The sequence below is a fragment of the Apteryx rowi genome, unplaced genomic scaffold, assembly GCF_003343035.1.
Source record: "Apteryx rowi isolate R43461 unplaced genomic scaffold, aptRow1 scaffold_156, whole genome shotgun sequence".
Classification (NCBI taxonomy): Eukaryota; Metazoa; Chordata; class Aves; order Apterygiformes; family Apterygidae; genus Apteryx; species Apteryx rowi.
In genome coordinates this window covers 883,589-901,844 of record NW_020447819.1, presented here as the reverse complement: position 1 = coordinate 901,844, position 18,256 = coordinate 883,589, and positions in this window count along the sequence as shown.

Below are 18,256 nucleotides of genomic sequence, written 5' to 3'. Positions count from 1 at the left end.
AAGCCCTTTTGTCCTGCTGGGTAGGCAGCATTTTATGAAGAAAATCGAAGAAATTAATTAACTATAACTGAATTTCACCTCTTTAACCTTAGCTCTTGAGCAAACCTGAGCTAAATAAACATCTGACCATTCAATCTCTTCCACTTAAGGTTAACTTGAGTTTATTATACAGGCTACTGCCCTTGTGTATTAGGGAAAGCATAAATTATGCATACTAATTACCTTGGATGGGGCACGACTTTAATGAATTCTTTTAATTAAACTGCAACACAGTGGTTTTATACAGGGTGGTCTATATTTCATCCTTAAAGTATGTAACCTTCATCTTTGTCTGGAGAGATCACACATTTGAGTTGGTTTAATTCATTTAAGTAGTATATACATAGAGCAACCTTCCCTCACTATCACTGGAAATTTGAAAAATGTTTGTGTTCTGTTGCACTACTAAGAAATTAGATTCTTCAGTGGAAAGTTATGATTCTGCCAGGAGGGCAAAGGTCAACACACAGGAAAAAGGCAGGGAGTCTTGAGGGAATGAAATTAGAGAATTGTTTAATATTGGCAATTTTTAAAACAAACACAAGTAGATCATTTCACATGACATTCCACTTACTCAGTATTTCACTTGAGGTAAACCAGCAAAATTATCTACATCCCTAATATGTTTTTAAAAATGGCTTTCGATTCCTTAAAAATGATCAGGTCATAAAAAGTCAGTGTAATAATTTCACTTCTAGCTGGAAGGATTTTGTCACATTGGCAGCACCAGTAACTTACTAGCAGGAATAGCAGCAGAAGTTAAATGATCAATTTGATTCTGATCCTTAAATGAAAAGCATGGTATTTGCGCATTCTCAGTTATTTTATCCTTGGCCCTATATATGAAATCTGGAAATTTATATGCCCTTTATTTTTTCCTTTTGCTGGAATATATTGTTTTGTTCTTGTCATATACCTGTTGTTGACAGTTTTAAGACTTTTGTGGCTTCCTAGAGTCCAAAGAATTAAAAATGGTCGTTGTATGTTCACCAGCTGATACACAAGCTAATTGCTCAGTTAAAAAGAAGCAGGATGGCTATCAATAATATATTTATAAAAGAAAGTAGTAAAGATTGCCTGTCTTGACTTCTGCTCTCCTATTCCATATGTCCAGCTCACCTGTCTCTAGGGTCTGCACAAAACAGCAGCAAGCTCTGTTCCTGGTCAGTCATGCTGACACATCTGTGTCCTTCTCTTTCCCCATAGATCTCATAGGAGATCATGCCCTTTCTGTCAAAGTCTCAGTTTGGCTGTTTGTTACTTATGCGCCATTCAGGTGTAGTCTAAAGTCCATAGAAGTAAATGGGAATTTTCCATTTTAGATTCACTGTTTGCAAATAGTTTCATCCATCTCATGCTTGTCCTCTGCTCCCACCAGCACTGCTTGTTTCTTCAGTGTTGCTTCCTCTGAATAAATACCTGCCCCATACAGTTATGCATGTCGTTACCTTCAACCACAGAAACCACTTCTAGTGGTCTGTATGGGAAGCTACCTGGTCAAAGGCCATACAAGAGGGGAATAATCATGCCTTTATGCATCCAAACTACTTCTATCTGTTTACATGATGTTTTATCTGATGCATGCCTTAAAGAGAAATGGCCAATATACTTTATATGAGACTGCAATTTAACTTTTAAGATTTGCTTAAATATTTAGGGCTGGACTCTGTTTAGTTTTCTCTGAGGACTTCTGCTAGCAACAGCTGAATTTAACAGCTGAACATTTTGTAAGAGGAAGCAAAGTCTGGTCATCTATCACTGTGAAAAGAATTTATATGCTTGCACTCTTAATACATAATCACTTTTACTCCACATAGAGCCAGATTTCAGTAAGTTGAAAAATACTAATTTGCTGTTATGTAATGTTGCATCCCTCTCTGTCTCCTTTTTGGAGAGTGGATTCAGTATGTTCTTTGAAACAGATTTAATCTCATCCTTGGGTGAATCCACAATTTAGGCTTTGCTCTTCATTGCTTTGATTCCTGTGTGATTTCAGTCATTGCTTGATGTCATTATTTGCCATAGGCTTGTCTTCCTCATAGTACCTGCAGGCTGTGCTCTCATATAACATACATTTTGACAAGTCATCTGGTTTAATAATTTTTCCAACTATCTGCAGTCTTACAGCCTGTCTTTTTGGAGTACACCAGTGCCCACCAACTCTCTGTCTGCTTTTCTCCATGGGTCAGAGATTCTTATTTTAGCATGGAAGCGTTAATACGTGTGATAAAGAATGAAGCAGCTCATGGAAGCAATGGGACAATACTGGCGTTGCTCCTGAAGGACATCATATATGTGATAGTGTAACACTTTCAAATGGCTACTTCTTTCATAAAAGTTAATACTCACAGGACAAACTAAATTTGCTTATTCAGATGTGATGTGCTGAGTAGAAATCAGTAATCTCTATTCAGGACAGTAATTTTTTCCTCCTTGGAGCTAGGTTAAAGGAGCTGTATGTATTCTCAACTCCAGGCAAGTCTGTAGAGACAAGAGGTAGTGAATATCAACAGTTAAATAATTTATAAGTAAATCCACTCAAGATTAATTTGGGGTAAACAGAAGCAATAGATAATAAGAACCCCATCAGTCACTTGATGTTTCTCAACCAGTTTCAAGCAATGCTGTTAGATTATTTTAAAGAAATACAGCAACTTTTCCAGAGCCCCTAGCTGCCATGCTAACTAACTCCCTCAGGGCAAGTTCATCCTTTCTTTTTTGATTACTTCTATAGAAGAGCATCAGGAATAAACAAATAGGGTAGCTGTGTATTAGCCTGGAAGGACTAGCTTTTAATTGTTAAATTCCAGTAATTATTGTTTTCTTACTCCAACCAAAAATAGCTAATGGAAAAGAAAAAACCTTTGATGTTTATTGAAATTTACAGAAAATAAAAGTTTTTTAAAATACAGCACTTGACAACTAAGTGTATGTGAAATTGGTGGTGTTAACACAGGCTGTAATACTCTGTGACGTTGATTATGATCTGTTTAGATTGTACTAGCACGCCAAATTTGTTAGCAGCTTTCCAAACAGAAAGGAATGTATGGAGCATTCCTTAGTTTAAAGTAAAGTTTGGAGCCTGCAAGTTACTCCATGTGTTCAGATGCCTGGACTGTCAAAGAATATGATTTCACTGGAGATCTGCAAAGGCACAGGGATCACTTTGGTATTACTTGCAAGTGCAGGGAGTAAGTATTTCATGTTCACCATGGTTTTATTCAGGTTCTAAATTCTACAGTGATTAATTAATAACACAAAACAGTGAGTGGAAACTAAATTTTCTATTGCTCTAAATTTGTAAACTGGAAAAACCTGAATTACAGTAGAATATGTTAGTATTCATACAGATTCATTTTTTAGAATCCCTCCATGCCTCCTCCTAGAATTTCCGTTTTTCTCTGGGTACGTGGCCATTCTAAGTCAGCTATCGCAATAAAGCCAGAGTGTGTAATGACTGGTGTGGGGATGCTAAATTACAGTCATTTTAACCATATGTGTGTAGCCAGGGGAATAACTCTTGAGGTTTTATTGCTTTCGTTCAGGCCTGTCCCACTGCAGGTGAAAGAGACTCTTTGTGACAAAGTGGCTAAAAAGCAGTAAGTGTGGCAGCAGTTTCCCGTCTAACTTTCTGTTTTAATTTGGTTATTCTTCCTGGATAATACATTTCTTGTATTAATTTTTTTGCCCAATTTTTCTCAAAATATATTTTTTATAATTAAATTATCATTTGTATAATTAAACTGTGAACCAAAAAGTATGAATTGTGTATGAGCATATGCCAGTCAGGAGAAACATTCTCTTTTCTTGTTAACAACATTGTTTACTTAAGGGATTCTTCTCTATATTTTTAACATCTTTTCCATCAGACTGACCTGGACATTGAAAGCTGATGCATTGCCTAGAAGTAGCCTTTTGTGAGGAAAAATATGTGTGTGGTTTGGTAAATACGCGTCTTGATGTGGCTGACTTGGTGCCCCAGTGAGCGAAGCAGACGCAGCGGTCGCAGCGAGGTGCGCGGCGGGCCGGGGTGCAGAGCCTCGCAGGGCCAGACTGCCTTGTCTCCCAGGGCTGGTGGCAGAAAACGCACATCACTTTTGGAAACAGTGTGCTGCCCAAGCACACTAGCTGTTGTATGATGTTTTTCAGTAAAATACCAATCAAACAAAAAGCTCCAAGTGCACAGAGCTCCTGCTGGAATCAGTTCAGTTTCCATGAGGGATTCAGTCCCCACAGGGCTGAATGCAGTGTTGAGGCACTGAGCTCAGAAAGTGTGCGGTTAAGGAGCATGTGTATCACAAAAATTATTTGCTAATACAGTGGGAGAGTTAAGGGATTCATAGCACATCTTCAACCTGAATGTGTTTATAACATGTATCACAGAAGAACTTGTAGCTTCTGAGGCCTCCTGTGTTCTTTGAAAAGTGTCGCTAGCTGTAGCAAAATGTGCAAATTGTAGTAGGGCACCAGAGAAGAGAGTTTAGATTTGGCAGGAGGAAAGTGGTCGTGTATATGGCTGGAGTGTGAGCTGCTGTATGCTTAAAATCAAGCTCTGTTAATTTTCAGAAGATGGAATCCTATCTTGGTATTATCAGTATGTGGTGCCTGGAACTATAGTAACACGATGAAAGTTAAAGTGCCAAAGACTTTTACAAGCTCAGTCCACAAAAGCCACATTCTTATTGCTGTAATTGCTGATGCTGAATTCAGTGACAAGAATGAAAGCTATGGAGACACTTTCCAGAAGTTTTGTATTCCTGTATGTCAGACTCGCAATTCTTGGGCTGTGACCCATTTAAAGTTTTGTGTAACTCTACTGGAGATTTCACTGGGAATAGTCAGGTGCTTGGAATGAGCCATGTACTTAAGTGCTTTGCTAGACTAAGGATCAAAATCACTGGATAATATTGCTGTTGTAGCCATGATGAGATCTGCGCATAGGGAGATGCAAGCTTTGTAGGGGGAGTCGATCTGTTTCAGTAGAGCCACTGATGTACTTGGGGGGCAAAAGGTACGTTTTGAGGTACTTAAGGTCAGGCCTGTAGTTGTAATTAATTAATTAGTCACATAGACGCATATTAATTACATTCAATTTTGTTATCTTGTGTGTCAAATTTTTTTCCACTTTAGAACATGAAAATACAGCTTTCAGTGGACTTTGTTACTTATCCTCTTTAAATCTGTATTCTCAGTTGAAGTAAATAAACCAACACAGTAAAGAGAGTTGATAGCTACTCCATCTGTATTATGGCACACAATGATGGCTGGAAGTTAAAGGTTTGATATATAGATCTATTTTTTTATTGCCAGCCCCTGCCCCTGAAGAAAGTATTAAAATTTCCAGATGAGTAACCAAACAATAAATAGATGAGACAGTTGCTGTGACTATCTGATTTTTTGCATAATAATGAGATAGTGCTGGATAATACACTTTGCAGTCCACAGTTTGTCTACATTATCATTTTGATTGGACAAATGCATAAGAAAGATATACAAGTAAAGCCATGCCAAGTCTTTTATTTTAAATTGATTCAGTGTGAGAGTTCAGTTTAATTTCCAGGACATTTTAAAAACAAAACAAAACCCAGGAATATCCCTACATACATACAGAGGCATTCACACACCCACAAGCAGAATATATAGCAAATACCTGATTCCACAATTAACTTACGCACAGCAGAAGCATTCCATGCAAGCCGCCACCTCTTTTTCGTGCCAGTTAGGGTAGAATTAGGGTCATTTTTTGTCAGTGTCTTCATTCTTGCCGTGCAGCAGGCTCACAAAACACTGTGTCTAGCAGTGTGGCTAATATGTGGGAGCCCTTCACCTCATAGCAGTGCCTTGCTGCATACCAGCATGGGCCTGTGCCGGGGAGGCTCGGGGGAGGCATGAATGGCGGGGTGCAGGGGCGAGTTCCCTGCTGCATGCGTAGTGCAAAGCAACCTAGAATCTAGTCATCCGGACCTTCAGGGACAAAGGATTACTCTACACATCTTGTTAGTCTTAAATCTAGTGTCATTTGGGGGCAATTTTGGAGGGGGAGATGCTGCACCTCTTGAAGTCACTGCCAGCTTTCTTACAATTGTACCCGGTATGAAAGGGTGCTAATGGCATCACTAAAGCAACATCTCTGTCACTGCTGTCTTTGCTACCAATATGTGATAGGTTTAGGTCAAAGCTTGTCCGCCTCAGTTAGAAAACTAGTTGTCACAATGAAACTAATCCTTTTTAAATTAATTCCAGACCTTTTTGTTTCTGTTTTTCTTTGTGTTGATAAGATGGGATTTGTTTTGTTTTCTTTCTAAAAGATTAAAAGCTGTATTTTTTATTTTATATTCTTTCACTGGCCATAGTTAAATGTTTTGTGCATTTGGCCATGTCATCTGGGCAGGAAGAGCTGTAAACCCAAGCTTTGAAATTATTTTTTTCTGGGCTGCAGGTCTCCTACTCCCTTTGTTGGTCTGGTTTTATTCCGAGCCCTCTAAATCTGACAGTTGTCATCTTGTTCATGCTTTTTGCTATTTGCTTCTTCTGACATCTCTCAGTCCTCTCCAAGTCCTGCCACAGATGTTTGTTCCCCCTGTGTTTTGGGCAGGCAGGGTTGTGAATTCCTTGCACCTTGCACTCCTGTTGATTGTAGTAGGAGTTTTTGGTGTGGAAACAATGAAAAAAAGTTACTTATGCAGTTTCAGACACATTAAGCACTAGAAACTCAACTGGAAACAACTAAGCATCTGCTCAGTAAATCGAGGAGCTAACTTCCTATCTCTGCCTTTCTTTTTTCTTTGTGTGTGTTTGTGCGTCTGTGCATGCATATGTACGTGCACCAGATATGAAATCCACACTCACAAAAAAAATTGTAAAGAAATAAATCCAGCTAATATGATTTAGATCTGTCCTAAAATAATTAAATCATTCACAAACCGTCAGCTATCCTCAGCAACACAGAGACGAAAACTGTTGTTAAATTAAAGAATCTTACAAGGCTACTGTATTGCAGCTCTACTAGTGCATATGCGCTTTAATTTACAGAAGGACACATATTTCCTAAGATTCTTCCCAATCAGATTTTACACAGTGGCAGATTTCTGGCCTGTTTCTTCAACAGAGCAAACTGACAGCAGCGAGGAATAATGCAGGATTTTGCATGATTTTAAAATACCTATCAACATTTCCTTCATGACAAACAAAATCAGAAGAGCTGTCATGATGCACAGCTGTCAGTGTTGTACCCAGAAGCCAGTTAACCATAAAAAAGAAATGGGTCCAAATTTTGACCTAGTTATTTATACTGGTGAAATATTCCACATTGAGAACTGACAGCTGGACTGTGCCCCAGCTCAGTTCCTCGTAATCCCTCATGGCATAACTGATAGGCATTTTATGGCTTCTTTTCCCTCAGTAATGCAGGTCTTGCCCATATTTACAGAAACGTAGAGTCAAATTCAAACCTTAAAGTGCAGACTATTTTCATGCAATGTGACGTTCTCTACCTTGGCAAATTTATAGCTTACCACATTTGGCCTCAGAAACAAGATGCATTTTTCTTGTATCTTGCTGCTGGAATTATGTAACTGACAAATTAATTATGTTTTAAAGATTATAATATGGATAATGGGTAACAAATTCTTGGTGAAGTCATCAGGCTAAGTGTACTGAGAGTGTGACATCTTTTCTTACTGGAATTTGATTCATTCACAAAATGATTTTCCTATTCAAATCAACTGTCATGCTTCCTTTCTCCATGGATAATTAAATAAACTTTCCAATTTATTCATGTTTTCTAATTTACATAAGGTACCAACCCCCCAAAAGCCCTCTGTTCACCCAGACAAAAGACATAAAATACGTAGAAAGATAAATGTAAATGTCAAGCAGTACTGGCTGGTGAAGGCACTGTCCCTGCAGCATGGAGTCTAGCACTGGGTGGTCTCTCGTAAGCAGTGATAGCAGGGGCTGGAGCAAACCATGAGGAGCATTGGGGAGTGGTATTGTCTTCTCCTTTTCTGGCTTCTGAGGTCCCAGGAAAGTACGGTCTGCAGTATTGAACCTGGGCAGAGCTTTTACACTCTCTCTTTACTCCTGACTTCTTTAGCTCAGCTTTCTAGGATGTAGTCAGCTACTCAAAGCAAGAGTTGGCCTTTTATTGGACTTCTCTCAGACAATTAGTCTTTATATAGGCCCTCTGTGGTAAGATAATGTATGTCATCCAAAGCTTATCTGTCAGCTCTGTGCAGTTGTTTTAACTTCAGAGGCTTCTTACAGTCTGAGGTTCACATTTCCCAGAGGTTATTTTAAACAGTTTTAGATACTGCTGTGAGTCCTGCTACCATAGTATTTGAATTCTTCACAAGCACTGGTGCTCTTACTTGCACAATATCACTGTGGGGTTGGGGAATGCTGTTTTCTTTATGGTGAGCAGGCACAAAGGGACTCAAGGCATCATCATTGAAGTGAAGAATATATAGGTCATGTCTCAGAAACACTAGCTGTAAAAATACTTAGGTGCTGGAACACTTAGTGTAGGTTGTTGCGAAACCCTATCTTTGCAGGTTTAGAGAAGAGGATATACAAACGCTCTCAAGGCCGTTTAGGTCTATGGCACGCTGTTTGGGTACAGGAGGATCATTGTAGGATCTGCTGAGAGCCCTCTGCTTTTTTTATAAGACCTTAAGGACACCTTGGAAGTCTGCGAATAAGTTGCAAAATTAACCTAGTTTTCCTTAATTGTAGGCAAGTGCACTAATTTTTAGACCATCCTGTCTCTTAACCACAAAGGTTCCAGATGCAGGGGCAAAGTGCAAGCTGACATGCTGCAAACAGGGCTGTGGCTGCCGAGCAGCAGCAGATCCCATTTTAGGGTGTCCGGTTGTGTGTGGTGCAAAATGCAGGACTGTGCCAACAGCTGGGTAATGCTCTAGTTGGTGACTTTGGGAATTGTGTATGTAGCTTGATTTGTGGTTCTCAAGTGTGTTGTGTAGTAGCTCTTTTTTTTCCCAGACAAGGCAATCCAGATTCAAACATGTCTCTCTTACACGCAGTTTAAACTTTACACTCAAGTTTTTTCTTCTCTTTCCCCAAGCTCATAATCTAAGGGGAAAAGCATCAAAAATAAGTACATAACATGGCAGAATACAAATCCTTAAAGAACTAGCAGAACCTTCTGTCTATATTTTGTTTCCTTTATGATATTTTCTTTTATTAATAAGACTGGCTCTATATTCATGACAAAATAAAACAGCTATTTCCAATGAAACACAGAAGTCTTCATTAGACATCAAATATAACCAATATTTGATGTCATAAATATTAATGACGTGTTTAGATACTTTAGAATCAGCTCCAAACATTTTTGTTTTGATTCTTATTTATTTATTTTTATTTCACATTGAACAAGTAGAAGGCATTTTTCCCATTTCCCTGTAAAAAATTGGTTTCCACAGGCAGATTTAATCTTTTGAAACCTCTTTTCAAACTATTTGAATAAACATGTTGTTCAGTGTATTTTACATGGCTAAATATGGACACCCAGGCAAAATTATTACTTAGTGGTGTCACATGACAGAAGTGCATATAGGGTGGCCACCAGTTTGGCTGTCACTAAGGACCAGTTCTGAAAGTTCCTGATAGAACAGCATTGATCAGAAGAAACAGGCCTTTGACTGGAAGCATTAACAGAACCACATTTTCTGTGGGCACAACACATAGCATAACCTGTCATTTGTCATCTGATTTCTTGGCCAGTTCTCCATAGGTACTGAACAATACTTGGCGTTGCCCAATGAGAATGGCCTCAGTGCCATAAATAGATACTTAATGTTCTTTATATAGGATATTCCTTTTTCTGAGCTGAGTAGTTCCATGTGTTCTCTAGAATGTCTAGACTTGTGCTTAGACCACAGTCTTTCATTTCCTGTAAATAAATAATGATTAATGTTCAGTTGAATAATTGTTGGTGCAGAGAGCAGAGTCTTCTAGAAATGTAAAATCTGAGACCTGATAAGTCTGTAATAATTGGGGGCCAAGACGAAGTTAAAATATCCATCCGTTTGCTGAGGAGAGAAGATTCTTCATCTATGGAGGAGTAAATGTTGGATAGAGGGTGTGCCAGTATGAAGGTGCCAAAATTATTCCTCCAAGAATTACAAGCTGCTCTGTGTATTTGTGTGTGTTTTTTTTCTGGGGGATTCATTTCTTTTGTGTAAATGTTATTCTATGCTGAGGCTATGGAAAGGATCTGATGTCCACAAAGCCAACATTGCACACTGTCTTTGCCTTAGAATCTTTGTTCTTAAATTATCTCATTAATAACTTACTGTGTGTTGTGGCAAAAAAATATGGTGACCATATTTCAGTCTCCACTGGTGATATATTTCAGTCCTTTTTCCAAGACACATAAGTGACCAAGCACAACCACAGTTTGGTACAAACATAGTTCTTATAACCAACCCCGCGTATTGTTCCTATAATAGATAGCTGTGCTGTCGGAAGCTGTTAGACGTTGGATGACTTGGTGTAGTAACCCTGCCGTCCTTCCTCTCCAGCTCCAGATTCTCTTTCTGATCTCCTGCAAAAGCCTCTGTTTCCGTTGCAGCTCTCCCTCTTAATACCTGTTCGTCATTCATGTCCTTGAGGGAGGCAGCAGATCAGTAAACGAAAGTAACCGCAAAGTTCAGTACCATCAGATAGCCAGTCTTCTTTGGACATCAGGCTCATGCGTTGTTATTTCTAGATATAAACATTTTTCAGGTGAGGTGAAGGCAGCTTTGGGGCTAAGGGACTCTCCGGTAGTAATTTGCCTTCAAGTGACAAGGCTAGAGTCTGCATTTGCCAATCCATTGATCCTAGAGATCGTGCCCTAAATGTTAATGTGCAAAAGCAATATGAAGGGGAAGACAGAGACTTTGTATCCAAAGGTTAGCTTTATATTAACAGAGTTGCATTAACACAAGAAATGTAATTCATATAGAAGCTGTTCTTTTGTCACCAGATAAATCTTGAAGGGCTCTGTATATCCTCAGATGAAAGGAAAAATAGATGTAAACCTCAGATGGGAAGTGTAGGAAAACAGTAAGTAAAAAAAAAAAACCACCATACCTTAAGAAAAAGATCTCTGAATGCTTTCAGAGCATGAGGGAAAGAAATCCTGTGTTCTTTCCAAGCCTATGGAACATCGTAGCTGTTGTAAATAGGCCAGTCCCAAGGAGGTCATACATGCACCAAATGGGAGGAGATTATTTGCTGCACCATATTAGCTTGTTTGATTTATCAGTAACTAATGGAAAGTTGACAAGAGCTTTGAACAAAATGATTTAATGTGTCATAAACCCAAGATTTGGCATCAAGAATGTTTTACTTATGGTATTTTCGTGTGGTGACAATATAGCCAAGTTGTTAACATTAATGAAATCCATCCTAATTTTTCTTTGTAAGATGCATTATTAATGTGCTATTATTAAACAAGGATTTTAAGACAGGACAAAGAGTGGGGCAAGGAAACAAAATACCTTTAAAAATTGCACCATTCAAGGCAATAAAAGATATAAAAGCAAAAGCCGATAGGTTGAACAGAATTGCTTCAGGTGAGCAATAAGACCAATGTAATCACTTGGGTTTTTAGATAATTTTGGGGGTAGAAAAATTGTTTAGGCAGTCCTAGTGATTGTGGCTAACTGATTTTGGTTTGTATTAACTAAATTTGGAAGTTTTTAGCCTGGCTTGCTGAGAAGTGAGGCTTATGGAACCATATTTTCTGTCACTCTTCTCTCAGTCACCCCAAGTAATGGTGAACGTTTTGGCCAACTGCAGCCAAACTTGAGAGGAGTAAAAGGCTTCTTTCTACTAATTGACTTCCTGCATGTTTTCTTAAAAATGTTGCCTGGATGGAAGAGACAGGCTCAAGCTAGTTCCTTCTTGCAAGAAAGGCAGTCTGAACTCCAGTACTATTCACTTTGTTTGGCAGCAGCAAGCCGCTCAGTCAGTGGTGCATCCTCCGACGAGTCAGCAAGCATCTGGCTATTTCACCTGCTGTTGTCTCTTGTCAAGTAGGGTATCATGCAGGAAATAGGAAGGGAGGGCTGTTAAAACATGTATGGTTTGGGGAACAAAGAATATTGTCTGTAGGGAACTAGGTAAATTTTTTCCAGTGATTTCAGTATGATGTGTTTTTCAACGCTGTTCTATGTAAGCCATCCTCACTGAGATCAATGGAAGTTGTGTTGTGGACTGAAAGGAAAACAGCATAAGGACAGTGATGTACAGTCTTGGAAACCCTCTGTGCTCAGAGAGAGCTCCCCGAATGCTATCACTAATAGCCCCTTACAGAATGAAATCCTAATACTGCTCTTCCAAGGTCATTGAGTGAGCTTATGAGAACAGATTGAAGTTTTCATTGTGTCAGGGTCTGGTTCCTGCAATATTCAAGAAAACACTGAATAGCAATATTTTGGCAGATCTTTTTGTTCATTTTCCAGTGCTGCGCATGTTAACTATTGCACAGTTTCAGCAAGTAAAAGATGAAATGGAAACACTCCAGAATAGTCTGAATCATGTGTTTTATACAACTGAATCTACTGACTTCCAAGGAACAGAAAAGTAAATGGAACCTTATTGCCTAGAGCTTTGAATTGTCCATAGAGACTCAGAAATGTGATTTTATTTCAAAAAGAAAATAAAACAAAACTGGTCAGATTTTCATGTCCATTTTCTTGAGACTGGTATGCATGATGCTTTTTTTGCACATAGTAGATATTTGCATACGTAATTTAGCAGCATAGGAACTTTGAATATGAACTTTTGTTTGACACTCTTGGTCTGCATGACTAAAATGAGACCAAATCTGCTGGGTTGAAGTAAGGAGCACACAAAGGAGACTTCATTAGGTTGCTAAAGAGATTAGTATTTGTTCAGACAATTTCTTTTAGTCAAAACAATAATTTGGGAGGATTTTCTTCCATACAGACAATATGAGTCAATCATAGCTCCTTCAGAGTCAAGTGTTCTGTAGATAGAGCTGGTTTGGCAGGATGAATGAAATTTGTAAATAAGAATTTTTCTTTTTAAAAATTTACTAGTACTATTTACTATTGCAAACATAGATGATGTACAGTGTATAATATAATGTGCTTGCAAAAGCAGGAAGTTCTCTGTGGCCCAAAGAAGAGGCCGGGGTGGGAGCTTCTGCAAGATAAATTAGCCTCTATGGAGTTCTGTGCTGCTACAGCAAGATCTTTTCTAACCCATGAGTTACCCAACCTAGCACAAGACAAATGACCAAAGCACTGCTCTGAGGGCTCCCGTGCGAGGGTCAGCTCAGGCTTTCCTCTCAGCCAACACTGGGAGGAAGTGAACTGGCATGATTTGCATCTCCCTCTCCAGAGAGAAAGGCTTCACCCATCGATGTCCTGAGAGGTACAAGGAAGTCCGCCTGATAATCAGGATCCTCTGAGGAGCCACAATTATGTACAGACACTTGCTAGTTTTCTGTGAGATCATTTCCCAGCCTTCTAAAGAGGTATTCCCAGAGGTAAAGTGGATGAACACTGACACTTCTGCTTTGTACTCTCAAAAGCTGAAGAAGTCAGTGCTGAAAATAGTACTTAACTCAGTGCTGTTGACCTCCTACCCAACTATGCCATGTCTGTATTCACAGAATCATAACCTTCCTGACTTGCACTGAGAACTAAGGAACACATTGTTACTGACCCAAATTCATCCCACTGAGTTTCTTTGCAGACCCCAAAACTGTCCCTTTAAGCAATATCTCTTTACTTTAAAAGAAAAAAAATCACCCTGTGTTTGATAATGGTGAAACAGTTGGGTCTTTTAGTTGATTTATTTAGTTATAGGAACTGGCAAAGGAAAGTGCTCAATAAAAGAGAAAAATTTGGGGGGACTCTCAATATTTTGAGCAAAAGAAAAAGCAGTGCTTAGACACATATACAGCCCTTAACTGCAAAGAGAATGCTAACAAATGATCAAGAGTGCTAGGTGTCTCATGTCTTCTTCTCTTCTAAAGTTCTGGGTGGCTATATGAGCTGACATATCAGTCAGAGACTCTGTTCTCTGACAAAGCTTTGCTTCACTATGGAAATGCATTTTGTTTTATAATTCATGTCTGTGACCAGTTAGGAAGAAAGCATTGTTTGCTGATTCACAACTCAATTGCAGATAGAGAAAGCTAACCAGTTTGATAGAATTTGACTGCTGCAGGCAGGACTGGGTTGATCTTCCAACCGAGCGCCTTCATCTGAACATTCGGTAGGTGCCCCTGGTGATTCCTGCATGATGACTTTCAAACAGTCTGATCTCGAGCTCATGGAAACATTTCAGAATAGTGCCAAGCTGATAAAAAAGACAGTAGATCCTTGTATATTTTCTGATTAAAAAAACCCCCTCAATTCCTCAAAAGCAAGGCTCTGGTAGCAGAGCTTGATGAGCAAGTAGACTCAAAAGGCATGGCCTAAACCATCTTAAAGTAATGGGATTTGTACTATGTAACTCTGTGTATACAGGAATGGGATTTGTAATATGTAACTCTGTGTACACAGTGAAGTTTACTGTGAATTGGCCTTCATTCAGTTCACTCAGTGGGGGATGAAGAGAACAAGGTAGTTTCCAGAGCAGTCAAACCCTGCCTGATTCCAGCTGGTATTGCCCATTCTCTGGATTGGGCTGACCAGCTCTGGCTGTGTACAGGCAGAGCAGGACTTTCAGCCCTCTTGCGCTCTGCTCCTCTTCTCTGGATGTACCCTCTCCCCTCTGGGGACACAACCGGTCACACGGATCTGATTTAAAACCGGCTGAATCCTTTCTGGATTGCTTGGGGCTGGTGGCAGCCATGAATGAATGCCTTCACCGTGACCAGGGCAGCACTTGGGAAAACTTGTCTATGTATATGTCTGCCTTGACAGCTGAGCTAGCCAGCCTCTTCATACTGGGGAAGATTATACTGACAAAATGTGCTTTCAGTGACACGACTTATGCCTTAAGTTCCCCATGAAATTATCAACAGCTTTAATACCAGTTTAACTATGCTTACTGGGGATTTTGCTAGTATAGAAATGCTACAGAAAATTAAGGGTGTCCTTCACCCTGTTACATCAGCTCTGTCAACATAGCTACGATGGAGGCATGACCTAATATTGTCAGGTTTAATGTCATTAGTAAAATTCCATCACAGGAACCCATCTGCCAACTCTTTTAGTGCTGATTTCAGAAGAAAATCCAGTGTTAGTAACTTTGATGGTTTTACCACAAGTCTCAGTGCACCGGCTGCTTTACTTAACAAGCCTGGAGAACTGAATACTGGAGAATCTCAAATGTTTGTTTTGTTGTTTAGAAAAGGGGGGGAGTATGTCTGTGGTCCTGCTGGTGTAGATGAAAGATGGACAATGTGGTTTTGGTGCACAAGGAAGGCTCACAGTTGAGAAAACAGAGTCAAAGCACAGAAAAGACAATTTCTCAAAACTTTCTGTTTTTTTATCTCAAAAGTATTAAGAACGGTGATTTTGATAACGTTCAGTAGGAAGTTTCTATTGACTTTAATGGAACTAACATTTTTACCCTGAAATCCGTACCTATTGTATATAGCATTCACAAGCATGAGTCAGTCAAGCCATGCTGTAACTAGGGGACCAGATCAGATCAGAAAACTCAGCAGTGATGGGGCAAACAGCAAAAGACAAGCCCTTCCCTCCCTGTAGGAGGGTTTGTTTCAGGAGTTGTGTGTCTCCCTCTGAAATACACAGTATTGGTCATTTTCTGGGAGAAAATACTGGTGCCGGTCTTGCAAATCATGAAAACAACTAACTTAAAAAATATATCCTTTGGGTAGCAGGGGAAGCATCTCCATGTAGTCCAGGTAGTCCCCATATATATGGTTCAAGAAATATGTCTGCTTCTCAGACCCTGCAGATGTAGCTGACCCTTCTAAATCCATGAAAGATGAGGAAGCTGTAGCTCAAGAAAGAAATTAACATGACCATTAACAAGTTTACTTTCTGCAGGTGTAGAGCTGATAAATGTCTACTTTTGTTTCTGTTACAATTGCACAGTTCTCATAGCCACCAGAAAAACAGAAATTAGAAGTGCTGTTTACAGTCTTCTACATAACAGAGCTCAATGTCCCATTGATTCTTTCCCATATTCCAGAGAACTTCCTTAGCCTAGAAATTATGAAGGTTAATCATGAAATTATCTTTAGCAGGGCTCAAGTACATCAAGCACAAGTTGAGAGTGAACACGAATTATTCACTTGTGAATTTACAAGCTCCTTCAGCAGGTCCATGCAGGCCTAATCCCATCCTTCTGCTCTGTGTGTGAGCAGTCTTACTACTAAATAACCCTGTGCTGTAAAAAGTTAAAACAAGCCCAGAGCACAGGGAGGGATCATGCCAGCCCTATTTATATGAGTCCAGAATGCTTTTATAAGAGGCTTGGGAGAGCTATCCATCACCCATTACCACCAGGGAGGGATGTCTCCAGTGGACTAGGCAATAACATTGTTTTAAGGCCCTGGGATGCTGATTGCACCTTTCAGCTTCTCAGTACCCTGCTGCTGGGAACCCAAATCATTACCTCCTCATAGCTGAGTAGTTACAAGTAAAAATTTCAAGCCAGATTTGCAAAGACTAGACAGGGGAGAAATATGGGGGGAGGCGGGAGAAAACCAGATGCTAATATTGCTCTGATTGCTGAGGAACAGTGGGAATCTGTGATACAGAGGAGCTGTGCTTGGGACTGTTTGAAGAGATGGTTGCCATCTGCAGATGGCAATGGAGCATTACCTTTGCTTCTCCAACCTGGGGCTTCTGTCCACTTCGATGTCCTGCAGCAGGGGCCTGCAGGGCCTGGATGCTTTCTGGTGCCCTGACATTGACCTAATGTTTAAAGCAGCTGGTTTTGGCCAGAGCGGGGTGACAGACTGCGTTAGTGTCCTGGGATTTCACAACAGGCTCTGGCGCCTTTTTGTTTGTTTCATCTGTGTCTTTATTTGTTCCATGTTTAATTGGTGGCCCAGTGGCATTGGGGGTGGTAGGAATAAAATTACCCTGTAATTAGTATCTTATGCTGTTAAAACATGGAAATAATGTGTGGGTGGGTGAGCAGTTTGGGGCCAGGAGGTCCTGAACTCTCTTTGACAGGCACTAAATGTACTGGCAGTTTTTGAAAGGCTGGGAAGGCACCTCCTGCCATTGAGGCCAAGGGAGTTTGGCACGCCTAGGGATAGAACAAAGTCCAAGTTTGGGGCCCAATCCTGCCCTTTTTTATCTATTGTCTATCCAGTAGCCATAAAAGCAAGCAAGGGGGATGGAAGCTGAAGCCCTGCCTAAACCTAAGTGTTTTGATAGCATGTTTGGGAAGAATGCATATTAAGTTAATATTTACAAATAAGCCTAGTACATGCGGGTGGTTTGCTGCTGTCTGTGGCTGTTTTAGTAGGGGGAGTGGAAATGCTGAGAGTTCTCCTGTGGTGTGAGATTATTCTTGGCTGTAATGTCTCTCTAAGGAGCTGCTCTAATTAATGCAAAATACTCTAGTTACTACTTAATAAATACTGAGGCCCTTCTAAATAGTACAAAATTAAGAACCTTTATTTAGTAGTGCCTGTAGATGAGGTATGAGTTAACCTCTCAAACACGTGCGTGTGTTCTGGCAGGGGCCATGTTAGGCCAGGCCAGGCTTGCCGAGGGAGCAGGACACAGGCCCTCCTGGGTGTCTGCATGCCGTCTCTCTGCTCCGGCCCGCTCAGGCCACCTCGCTGCTCAGGCTCCCAGCAGAGGAAGGAGACAGAAAGGCCATTTTGACTTAGAAATGCTGCCAAAGGAGGAGCAGAGTCCCCTAGTCCATATCCAGCAGTCCTCACTGATGCAGGCAGATCTCCTCCAAAAATAGCAACCGATGCTCTTCTCCCCTGTGGTCTTGTTGCTTGTTCCCCAGTTGGGTAATGTTACCCACCATGGTGGCCCAAATGGTGGGTGCTGTGCGGGGCCCCTCTGCGGCAGCAGACGGCGGGCGCCGTGTGGGGCCCCTGCGCGGTGGGAGATGCCGTGTGGGGCCCCTCTGCGGGGGCAGGCGCCGTGCGGGGCCCCTCTGCGGCGGCGGGCGCCGTGCGGGGCCCTTGTGCAGCGGCGGGTGCCGTGCGGGGCCCTTGTGCAGCGGCAGGCGCCGTGCGGGGCCCCTGTGCAGCAGTGGGTGCCGTGCGGGGCCCCTGTGC